Genomic DNA, 13,384 nt, shown 5'->3' on the forward strand with positions numbered 1-13,384 from the left:
GCAGATGTGTTGTTGCCTACCCTTACCACCTGGGGGAGGCCCGTCAGGAAGTTAAAGATCCAGTTGCAGAGGAAGGTGTTTAGTTCCAGGGTCCTTAGCTTAGTGATGAGCTTTGTGGGCAGTATGGTGTTGAATGCTGAGCTGTAGTCAATGAACAGCATTCTCACATAGGTGTTCCTTTTGTCCAGGTGAGAAAGGGCAGTGTGGAGTGCGATTGTGTCATCTGTTGGGGCGGTATGCGAATTGGAGATTTCAACAGCCGAGATTTGTATAAACCTTGCTGTCTGTCTTTCCGAAATTTGCAACATTGTTTCAATATTCAAATTCAATTTCGAGCTGTCCCATAGTAATGAATGTGTAGGGGACGAGACAGGCAGGCAGTGTTTCTCAGCCAGTCGAAATCATGAATCAGCTGGCATCATTTTTATAGATAATGCAAAGAAATGTAAATTGAAAAAAGGTCAAACGAAATGAAGTGCACCAAGTTTGCAGTCTTTACAGATTCAGTGTTTGAAGTAATTGTGTTAGCTGTGTTGTTGGCTAGCTCATCTGAGCAACAGTGTCCTGAGCAGATTTTTTTATGCCAGGTGAAATCTCGCCTCATTAGCTCATTGTTATGCATGTATCCAAATAATTGTCACTAGAAAACAGCTTAAACGAATGCAAATGCAGCTCCTGTTATTCTGTTTAATGTTTGACGTGACTGGAAGTTAGCCGTAGTTGGCTAGCTAGCAAGCAAGTGATAAGAATGTTGCCAGACAGTATGGCAATGGAACATTTAGAACGAACGACTGGGTCGCATCGCTGGCAAACGAACCAACAGAATGAACAACCAGCCGGCTTGGGTAGCATCCCTAGATTTAATTCGGGACCATATCTTGTGGAAGGATGAAATAGTATGAATAAATTAACCAAAATAACGTTTTTAATGAAAATACGGTGTTAGTTTTTTTTACAAAATGCACATTTTCCCACCAAAAGTGTTTCCATCAAACAGACTTGTTGCAGATAAAAGGCTGTGCCTGATGACGTAGTGCACATTAAAAAATTAAAAATGCTTTTTGCTTTTTCAACACTGATGGTTTTGTCACAAAAACTGCTGCAATAAATCTTTAACTTGCCCATCATAAGTTAAATATACAGTACCAGTCAAAAGTTTGGACACAACTACTCATTAAAGGGTTTTTCTTTATTTTACAATTTTCTACATTGTAGAATAATAGTGAAGACATCAAAACTATTAAACAACACCTATAGAATCATGTAGTAACCAAAAAAGTGTTCAACCAATCAAAATATATTTTAGATTCTTCAAAGTAGCCACCTTTTGCCTTTGCTTTGCACACTCTTTGGCATTCTCTCAACCAGCTTCATGATGAATGCTTTTCCAACAGTCTTGAAGGAGTTCCCACATGCTGAGCACTTGTTGGCTGCTTTTCCTTCAGTAAGGTCCAACTCATTCCAAACCATCTCAATTGGGTAGAGGTCGGGTGATTGTGGAGGCCAGGTCATCTGATGCAGCACTCCGTCACTCTCCTTGATCAATTAGCCCTTACACAGCCTGGAGGTGTGTTGGGTCATTGTCCTGTTGAAAAACAAATGATAGTCCCACTAAGCGCAAACTAGATGGGATGGCGTATCACTGCAGAATGCTGTGGCAGCCATGCTGGTTAAGTGTGCTTTGAATTCTAAATAGATCACTGACAGTGTCAACAGCAAAGCACCCCCACACCATCACACCTCTGTGCTCTACGGTGGGAACCACACATGCGGAGATCATCCGTTCACCTACTCTGCGTCTCACAAAGACATGGCGGTGGAACCAAAAATCTCAAATTTGGACTCCTCAGACCAAAGGGCAGATTTCCACCTGTCTATTGTCCATTGCTCGTGTTTCTTGGCCCAAGCAAGACTGTTCTTATTGGTGTCCTTTAGTGGTGGTTTCTTTGCAGAAATTCTACCAGGAAGGCCTGATTCACGCAGTCTCCTCTGAACAGTTGATGTTGTGTCTGTTACTTGAAATCTGTAAAGCATTTATTTGTGATGCAATTTCTGAGATGCAGTTAACTTTAATGAACTTATCCTCTTCAGCAGAGGTAACACTGGGTCTTCCTTTTCTGTGGCGGTCTTCATGAGAGACAGTTTCATCATAGCGCTTGATGGTTTTTGTGACTACACTTGAAGAAACGTTCAGTTCTTGACATTTTTCATGTCTTAAAGCAATAATTGACAGTCATTTCTCTTTGCTTATTTGCGCTGTTCTTGCCATAATATGGACTTGGTATTTTACCAAATATGGCTATCTTCTGTACACCACCCCTACCTTGTCACTGTTTGGCTCAAACACATTAAGATGGAAAGAAATTCCACAAATATTAACTTTTAACAAGGCACACCTGTTAATTGAAATGCATTCCTGGTGAATACCTCATGAAGCTGGTTGAGAGAATGCCAAGAGTGTGCAAAGCTGTCATCAAGGTAAAGGGTGGCTACTTAAAATATATTTTGATTTGTTTAACACTTTTTTGGTTCCTACATGATTCCGTATGTATTATTCCTTGAATGATTAGGTGTGTCCAAACTTTACTGGTAGTGTATTTTTTAAGAAATGTTTTACTTTCCCAAACAACAACAAAAGACAATCAACAGACACACAAATTCAACCAATATCAATGACATCACACCTGCTCAGACCCACATGTTCCCACCGCAACCATATAAACCCAGCAAAAAAAGAAATGTCCTCTCACTGTCAACTGCGTTTATTTTCAGCTTAACATGTGTAAACATTTGTATGAACATAAGATTCAACAACTGAGCACAAACTGAACAAGTTCCACAGACATGTGACTAACAGAAATTGAATAATGTGTCCCTGAACAAAGGGGGGGCGAAATCAAAAGTAACAGTCAGTATCTTGTGTGGCCACCAGCTGCATCTGCAGTGCATCTCCTCCTCATGGACTGCACCAGATTTGCCAGTTCTTTCTGTGAGATGTTACCCCACTCTTCCACCAAGGCACCTGCAGGTTTCTGGGGGAATGGCCCTAGCCCTCACCCTCCAATCCAACAGGTCCCAGACGTGCTCAATGGGATTGAGAGCCGGGCTCTTTGCTGGCCATGGCAGAACACTGACATTCCTGTCTTGCAGGAAATCACGCACAGAATGAGCAGTATGGCTGGTTGCATTGTCTTGCTGGAGGGTCATGTCAGGATGAGCCTGCAGGAAGGGTACCACATGAGGGAGGAGAATATCTTCCCTGTAACGCACAGCGTTGAGGTTACCTGTAATGACAACAAGCTCAGTCCGATGATGCTGTGACACACCACCCCCGACCATGACGGACCCTCCACCTCCAAATCAGTTCCACTCCATAATACAGGCCTCGGTGTAATGCTCATTCCTTCGACGATAAACGCGAATCCGCCCATCGCCCCTGGTAAGACAAAACCGCGGCTCGTTAGTGAAGAGCACTTTTTGCCAGTCCTGTCTGTTCCAGCGTAGGTGGGATTGTGCCCATTGGTGACATTGTTGCCGGTGATGTCTGGTGAGGACCTGCCTTACAACAGGCATACAAGCCCTCAGTCCAGCCTCTCTCAGACTATTGCGTACAGTCTGAGTACTGATTGAGGGATTGTGCGTTCCTGGTGTAACTCGGGGAGTTGTTGCCATCATGTACCTGTCCCGCAGGTGTGATGATCGGATGTACCGATCCTGTGCAAGTGTTGTTACACGTGGTCTGCCACTGCGAGGACGATCATCTGTCCGTCCTGTCTCCCTGTAGCGCTATCTTAGGCGTCTCACAGTATGGACATTGCAATTTATTGCCCTGGTCACGTCTGCAGTCCTCATGCCTCGCAGCATGCTTAACAGGCTGACCACACCGCTCGCGTCGTGTGCGCGTTGGAAAATAAATGTTGAAATCTATGTTATTCAATTATTGCACCCACACTGCTCGCGCCCATCAACGAGTGCCTGAGTTGCCAAGGGCTAAAATATAAGTCCTTTCTATTTCTGACGCAGTCCTGCCTCTCCCATCTCCTCATTGGTTTATTGAAGCAGGTACCCACGTGCCATCGCCTCATTGGTTATACCCATGTGGGTAATTGAAAGACTAACTGTTTTGCCGGTCGGCGTAGTAATACTATGAAAGTTTAGATGCCAATCACCTTATAAGTTCAAAGATGAAAAAGCCTGGAAGGAGGAGAGAAGACTAGAAACGATTCGGTAGACCGTTTTATGTGTGGATTAATTGTTGGAGTAGAGGACCTTGTGCATTTCAGGTAAAATAACAACTCAAATGTTTATATCCCAGGACAAATTAGCTAGCAACAGCAAGCTTGCTAAATAGGACAAATTAGCTAGCAAGTGCAAGCTATCTAAATTGCCATGCATGTTTAATGCTTTTCGACCTGTCCCCAAATTAATGTAATTGGTTCAGGGTTTGTTTTGATATTTTAACCGGCGTGTCGTGAACGCGTTTGGTGTAGGGGGACAAAATAAATGTATGCACGATGGCGCACGTGCGCAGCCGGTTTGGGTTCCGTGTAAGGCACGTTCACGCAGGTACGCTGGGCATCTTTCTTTTGGTGTTTTCAGAGTCAGTAGAAAGGCCTCTTTTAGTGTCCTAAGTTGTGACTGTGACCTTAATTGCCTACCGTCTGTAAGCTGTTAGTGTCTTAACAACCGTTCCACAGGTGCTTATTCATTAATTGTTTATGGTTCATTGAACAAGCGTGGGAAACAGTGTTTAAACCCTTTACAATGAAGATCTGTGAAGTTATTTGGATTTTTACGAATTGTCTTTGAAAGACAGGGACCTGAAAAAGGGACGTTTCTTTTTTGCTGAGTTTACATCACGTATGTCTCAACCACATTGCCCCTCATCCTTCATCCCCTGTATCTTTTCAGTGCTTGTAGCACTCTATGCCACTTGACTCAAATTGCACTGCTAAAGATTTCTCTGTAGCCCAAACCTTTTCAATTGGCCTATTTAAATAATAATACGTTTGATTCATCCACTGTCGTAGTGATGGAGGATAATTTGATTTCCAGTTTTTGAGTAGAAGTTTTTTCAAAATCATTGACGAGAAATGTATGGTCCTCTCCATTGGATATTTCACTGCACCCTCGTATGCCATGTCTTGAAGTATGGAGACAGACGGCTTAAAATAACATTTACATTGTAAAACTTCTGACAGACAACGTTCTAACTCCGCCCATAACTTCTGGCCTTTATAGCATCCTCAGAATGCATGAACAATTGTTCGTTTTAGACTTAAGATGTGACTCTGACGTTGTGCTGTAAAATGTGCATTTTGTCTCTTGTATAATACATTCTATACATTCGTTTATACCGTAATAAGCGTACATTTTCATTAAATGTCATTTAATTAGTTATGTTCCAACACATCTTGTGCCTATAGCAGTTATTTTAAAGTCTTCATTCTAATAGTTTATATGTTTTTCTAAGAGATGATCAGTTGGATAGGTTTTGTGCAAGGTTCTGTATACATATATAACCTATCATACAGTGCATTCGGAAAATATTCCGACCCCTTGACTTTTTCCACATTTTGTTACGTTACAGCCTTATTCTAAAATGGATTCAATTGTTTTTTTCCTTCATCAGTCTACACACTACCCCACAATGACAAAGCAAAAACAGGTTTTTAGAAATGTTTGCACATTAAAAATGAAATATTACATTTACATAAGTATTCAGACCCTTTACTCAGTACTTTGTTGAAGCACCTTTGGCAGTGATTACAGCCTCGAGTCTTCTTTGGCATGACGCAACAAGCTTGGCACACCTGTATTTGGGGAGTTTCTCCCATTCTTCTTTGCAGTTCCTCTAAAGCTCTGTCAGGTTGGATGGGGAGCGTCACTGCACAGCTATTTTCAGGTCTCTCCAGAGATGTTCGATCGGGTTCAAGTCCGGGCTCTGGCTGGGCCACTCAAGGACATTCAGAGACTTGTCCCGAAGCTACTCCTGCGTTGTCTTGGCTGTGTGCTTAAGGTCATTGTCCTGTTGGAAGGTGACCCTTCGCCCCAGTCTGAAGTCTTGAGCGCTCTGGAGCAGGTTTTCATCAAGGATCTCTCTGTACTTTACTCCATTAATCTTTGCATCAATGCTGACTATTCTCCCAGTCCCTGCTGCTGAAGAACATTACCACAGCATGATGCTGCCACCACCATGCTTCACTGCCCTTCTCCCCCGATTGCTCAGTTTGGCCGGGCGGCCAGCTCTAGGAAGAGTCTTGGTGGTCCCAAACTTCTTCCATTTAGGAATGGAGGCCACTGTGCTACCCTTCCCCAGATCTGTGCCTCGACACAATCCTGTCTCGGAGCTGTACAGATAATTCCTTCAACCTCATAGTTTGGGTTTTGCTCTGAAATATACTGTCAACTCTGGGACCTTATATAGACAGGTGTGTGTGCCTTTCCAAATTGTGTCCAATCAATTGAATTTCCCACAGTTGGACTTTAAGTTGTAGAAACATCTCAAGAATGATCAATGGAAACAGGATGCACCTGAGCTTAATTTTGAGTCTCATAGCAAAGGGTCTGAATACTTCTGTAACATTTCTAAAAACCTGTTTTCGCTTTGTCATTATGGGGTATTGTGTGTAGACTGATAAGGACTTTTATTTATTTAATACATTTCAGAATAAGGCTGTAACGTACAGTAACAAAATGTGGAAAAAGGTGTGTGAATACTTTCCGAATGCACTGTATGTGTATCCTTTTCTGGGTCAAATAGGATTCCCTCAAAATTTGCTCTGATCCAAACGGTTTCAGTTCAAATGTCATGGTATTAAACTTTTAAGTTGCATGTACAGTATTTAAAAATGTCTACATTGGTCAGTCCAAAATTGTTTTTTAATTTGCCATGGAAATATTTGTATTTTCTTTTACCAAGTCATTACGGGTTCTCTGCCTTTAGCTTTCCATGTGGGCCAATTTATTGGTGAATTCTTAAAATTCAAGGATTGTTCCATAGGGTTGTATTTTTAGGGAGTGATATTGGTTCTTGTAGAATACGTTTCATTTTCTTCCATATTATTATAATGTTCTTAGCTTTATCCAATGAAAATAGACACATAGAAAGACTTTGGGGATGAGCATGTGCATCTTCAATATGTACCCATTGTTTCTCTTTTGTGCATTCAACTACAGTCCGCAAGTAAAAGCCTTGGGTAGAGAGTTGATACAATTCCAAGTCTGGAAGGTTAAAATCACCCTCAGAATTAGGAAGATGTAAAAATTCATAGAATAAAAAGGAAAGTTTATTTGCCCATATAAAGTCTGTTAAGACCGAGTATACTTTTTTAAAGAATGTCTTCAGTGGGTTAATTGGTATTACCAGAAATAGATACAAAAACTTTGGCAGCTATGCCATTCTAAAAAGGTTTATATTACATTTAAGATTTCTGGGAAGATTCTTCCATTTAATGAAATCTGCTTTCTTATTGTTGAGTAATGGAATAAAGTAATCTATATACATTTTGTTGTTTGTTTTCACTATTAAGAATCCTAAATATTTAATATATTTTGTAGTCTTCTTAAATGATTGCTGTAAATTGTGAGTTAATCTATTTCCTATTGCCATTTTTTTGTTTTTTCCACATACATTTTATAACCTAAGATTTGTGAGTTTTTTGATAAGGGGGCACTGAGTTTTCAGTATTGGTCAGATATATCAGGAGATCCTCTGTAAATAAGTTAAGTTTATATTCATGTTTACCAATACTGATTCCTGTTACATTTGAGTCCTGTCTAATTCTTTCTGCAAGCGGTTCAATTACCAGTGCAAACAGGAGGGGAGAGAGAGGACATCCCTGTCTTGTGCACTTTTATAAAGCAATTTCATCAGATAATTTATAATTTGTGTATATTTTTGTTTTAGGATATTTGTACAATCATTTCATTAAATGTATTATTTTAGCTGGAAAGTTGAAAGCTTCGAAAGTTTTAAATGGAAAAAGCCATTCAAGACGATCGAAGCCTTTTCAGCATCAACAGACATTATTGATAAATCTTGTTTTTTTTTGTATTGTAACCTGTTGGGGCTAGGGGGCAGTATTTTCACGGCTGGATAAAAAAAAACGTACCCGATTTAATCTGGTTACTAATCCTACCCATTAACTAGAATATGCATATACTTATTATATATGGATAGAAAACACCCTAAAGTTTCTAAAACTGTTTGAATGGTGTCTGTGAGTATAACAGAACTCATTTGGCAGGCAAAACGCTGAGACATTTTCTGACAGGAAGTGGATACCTGATGTGTTGAATTACCTTTAAGCCTATGCCATTGAAACACACAGGGGCTGATTAATGTTTTGGCACTTCCTATTGCTTCCACTAGATGTCACCAGCCTTTACAAAGTGTTTTGAGTCTTCTACTATGAGATCTGACCGAACAAGAGCCTTGGAACGGTGATGGCCGATTAGACTCTGGCGCGCGAGGTCATGTTGGGTACCCTCGTTCCAATACGTTTTAAAAGAGAATGCATTCGTCCACCTTGAATATTATTCATGTTCTGGTTAAAAAAGGCACTAATGATTTATGCTATACAACGTTTGACATGTTTGAACGAACGTAAATATATTTTTTCCCCTCGTTCATGAAGTGAAGTCCGGCGGGCTTAGATCATGTGCTAACAACACGGAGCTTTTTGGACATAAATGATGAGCTTTTTTGAACAAAACTACATTCGTTATGGACCTGGGATTCCAGGAAGTGACATCTGATGAAGAGAATCAAAGGTAATGGATTATTTACATAGTATTTTCGATTTTAGATCTCTCCAACATGGCCGTTTGTCTGTATCGCAAAGCGTATTTTTCTGGACACAGTGCTCAGATTATTGCAAAGTGTGATTTCCCAGTAAGGTTATTTTTAAATCTGGCAAGTCGATTGCGTTCAAGAGATGTAAATCTATAATTCTTTAAATGACAATATAATATTTTACCAATGTTTCTAATTTTAATTATTTAATTTGTGGTGCTGACTTGACTGCCGGTTATTGAAGGGAAACGATTTCCTGAACATCAACGCCATAGTAAAACGCTGTTTTTGGATATAAATATGAACTTGATAGAACTAAAAATGCATGCATTGTCTAACATAATGTCCTAGGAGTGTCATCTGATAGAGATTGTCAAAGGTTAGTGCATCATTTTAGCTGGTTTTATGGTTTTGGTGACGCCTGTCTTCGAATTGACAAAACATTACACACAGCTATTGTCAATGTACTCTCCTAACATAATCTAACTTTATGCTTTCGCCGTAAAACCTTTTTGAAATCGGACAACGTGGTTAGATTAAGGAGATGTTTATCTTTCAAAGGGTGTAAGATAGTTGTATGTTTGAAAAATTTGAATTTTGACATTTATTTGGTTTCAAATTTGCCGCTCTTGAAATGCACCTGCTGTTGATAGGGTGCACCACGGGTGGCACGCTAGCGTCCCACATAGCCCCAAGAGGTTTTAAACTGACATTTTTTGTAAGTGTCTCATTGTTTGTAAGTGTCTGTTTTTAATAAACCCTGTTTGATATGTATCAAGTCTGGTAATACTTTTGACATTCTATTGCTTAAAAGCTTTGTTATTATTTTGTCACAATGTATTACATTTATGGGTCTATAATAAGCAGGGGACTCCAGATTTTCCTGGATTTAATATAACTGAAATAACTGTTTGATACATGGAACTAGGAAGTACTGAATTAAGTGACGTGTGTTGCCATTTGTGTAAATAGGGTGGCTACTTTGTCCCAAAATGGTGAATAGAATTCTATGGAAAAGCCATCCATTCCTGGTACTTTTCCCCGTGTGAATGTTTTAACAGTATCTAACATTTCTTCTTGAGTGAATTCTGTTTTTATAATATTTTTTTGTCTTCTGAAAGTTGCTTCAGAGTTGTTGAGTCTAAGAAGGTCCATCCACTGTTTAATTCTGATTTATATACATTTTCATAGAAATGTTTTAAATTTCCATTAATCGCATTGTTGTTTCTAATTACCGCTTTTAAAATGATAACTGGTTTAGCATGTATTCATTTTGTGAGAGCTGTGAGATATTTACCAGATTTATTTGTAATTTAGTAGTATGCTTTATTTGAGTTTAACCTGGCTCTCTTCAGCAGTAGTTCAGCAGTAGTTCAGACATTTTATGTTCATCTTTACCTCGTAAAGATAGTGAGTTATTTAAAATGTTCTTTATTTTTTATTTCTAAATCATATTTAACTTTATCAGAGGATGAGATTATCATTCCCCTAAAGTTCGGCATCCCAAATTATATCGGGGGTCGGCTTTTCTCTGTCATCTATGTCTACATTTGTGATGGTAAAGAATAAAAACATTTTGTTGACATATTTAATAAAATTCGGGTCCAGAAGATGCACTCTGTTCGTTCCTCAAATTCTGTCGCAAAATGTATTTTCTCTTGGTGTAATTAAGCATGATGCCAAAGAATGATCTGATATCTCTATATCAAACATTTTTTAATCCAGTAAATAAAAAAGGTTAGTCAATTCTTGAATAGCTTTTCTTACTTTGAGAAAAAAAGACTAGTATTTTGTAGTTGGGAATAGTAATTATTTGTAGAGATTACATTTTTCAGCGTCTTTGGAGGCTCTCTAAATGTCTTTCTTTTATTACTACGTCTGTTAATCTTATCAAACGGGATTTAGGTTGCCTGCTAAAATAATAGTTCCTGTCTTGATTTGATCTAATATAGAATTCAAGCTATCTAAAAACACAAGGTTTGCCCCTGGTGGGATATACAATGAAATCAATGTGCTTGTGAACTCCATTCTCTGTGTTCCCCCATACCCATAGTACTGCTGGGAATCGGAGTTGAGACTTGATCCTGCTCTCATTTACAAGTTCTTGTTTGTCTTTTTCTTTAAGGGATGCCACGGCGTGTTGGGCTAGAGTCACAGCGTTGCTTTACTCACAGATTGGTTCACTGTTGTAATTAACTGACCGCTCACTCTCTCTCGATTTTAAAGGATTACATTTAAACTATTATTGGGAATTTTCCAGAACGTGTGTTCATTTCAGAGGAGTCAGCAAGATGAGTGCACTCTATATGTGTTTCTGGGTCATTAGACACCATTCGACATGCACCTGTCTGGGGAGTGGACATGACTGTTTATTTCTGTACCAGTGCTATGGCCTAATATTTACTGTTGCTATGGTTGGTTACGCCTATTGGGAATTTTCCAGAACGTGTGTTCATTTCAGAGGAGTCAGGAAGATGAGTGCACTCTGGGACGGCAGGTAGCCTAGTGGTTAGACCGTTGGACTAGTAACCGAAAGGTTGTAAGATCCAATCGCTGACCTAACAAGGTAAAAATCTGTCATTCTGCCCCTGAACAAGGCAGTTAACCCACCGTTCCTAGGCCGTCATTGAAAATAAGAATTTGTTCTTAACTGACTTGCCTGGTAAAATAAAATATGTGTATGGGTCTGGGGAGTGGACATGACTGTTTATTTTTGAACCATTGCTATGGCTCTGAAGTTTCCAATCCCTAATGTGAAACCAAACTCAAATTAGTGCAAGGTAAAAAGATAACGGTGGCTAAATACCAGAGGGGATGAGTCATTAACATACAGAGGAGTTGCTTTGTGTGTGATGTGAGGTTGAAACCTGTATAAAGAGTGTGTGCCAAGGCTGGAAAGTTTGTTGTTTTCATGATCCAGCTTGGCTTATATTACTCTGTAATAAAAGTATATTTGAACTCACAGGCTCCGGTATTTGAGAAATATTATTGACTGAATATTTCCAAACATAAATGGTGAGCTAGCCAGGAGTGGCAAAAAGGGACCAGAGACAGTGAAAATCTGCAGCTGCGGAGGGTCTTCTTGGACGAACAGCACAAAACATGCGGCCACTTGAAAACAAAGGTAAAAGTTTTTACCTATAGTGTAGGTCTGGTATTTGAGAAATATTATTGACTGAATATTTCCACGACACTATGTTGTCTGGTTTCTTCATATAACCACAGTCTTGTCTGTAAAAAATGGAGCTACTCTCACTCCATGAGACTCCAATATTGTAATCCGCCTCCCCACAGGACAATATTTTTATGTTGTTTCATCTCATTCTCTTGCTGGTCCTATTCATCTTCTAAAGTTTGCAACTTTCTTTCAGGGGAGGCAAATGTAGTTGTCTTGCTCGTTCATGCGCATGCCTTTTATGTTCCATAGACTCAACTTTCTTTTCGAGCAAATCTTTTTTAACAACAGATTGTAGCAGTTTGTGTGTTTTGGTGTGCATTTGAGAGCATTTTACGTATGTTTTTCGGGATATCCTTTAGCTGTTTATTACTCTCGTTTGCATCTCCATGTTGCTCCTTGTCTTTTCCTCTGGGAGAAGCCATGGCTTGTTGGATTTGTGTCACCACACTGCTTTACCAATTGATTGGTTTGTTTTTGTAAATAACTGACTGCTCACTCTTTCCCAGTTGCTTGGGGATATATTGATCAATTTTAGATTTTAGTACATTTTACAGGCACAAAAAGATCCCACCATGTCGAATAAACAAATTGTCTTGACATTTATTAAATTGAACCAACATTTCCTGTTTCCATTAGCTGTCGTGACTTTTTTTATGCGTCAAGTAATTAATCTGCATGAAATATATGGATAGAAACCTGGTTATTGTCACTAACCATGAAAATCATAACAGCTGTCATGGAAATAGCAAGTGGCGATACAATTTCAGAACTTCAGAAATAGACAATTTGTTCGTTTGACATGGTGGGATATTTTTGTGTCGGTAAAATGAATTATGCAACAAATTGCGGTGGAAACGACTTATTGCTCAATTGTTGATAGAATAGCCATCATGTCAAATAAAATTTGCAGTCACGCGATGCTATGTTGTGTGGTCCTCAAACTATGCACATTAGGCTACAGATTAAATAAGTTATAATGTTGAACTTCACAGGGTGGTGAAAGTGCACAGTGATGAGGGTCTTCATTTGTATGCTAGTATTTGTATTTATTTGTCTTTGTATTTATTAAGAATCCCCATTAGCTGCTGCCAAGCTAATGTTGCTGGACCCCAGGAAGAGTAAGGCAGTTACATACAATTTAAAATATTACATGACATTACATTTCCTAACACTTTTCACAACACATTAAGTGTGTTCCCTCAGGCCACTACTCACATATTTCTAATAAAAAATCCATGTGTACGTGTAAGCAGAGTGCGTGTCTTATGTGTGTCTGAACTGTTGATGTGTCTGTTACTTGAACTCTGTGAAGTGTTTATTTATCCTCAGCAGCAGAGGTAACTCTGGGTCTTCCTTTCCTGTGGATGTCCTCATGAGAGCCAGTTTCATCATAGCGGTTGATGGTTTTT

Source organism: Salmo salar, chromosome 14, assembly GCF_965601325.2.
Source record: "Salmo salar chromosome 14, fSalSal1, whole genome shotgun sequence".
In the NCBI taxonomy this organism is placed as follows: Eukaryota; Metazoa; Chordata; class Actinopteri; order Salmoniformes; family Salmonidae; genus Salmo; species Salmo salar.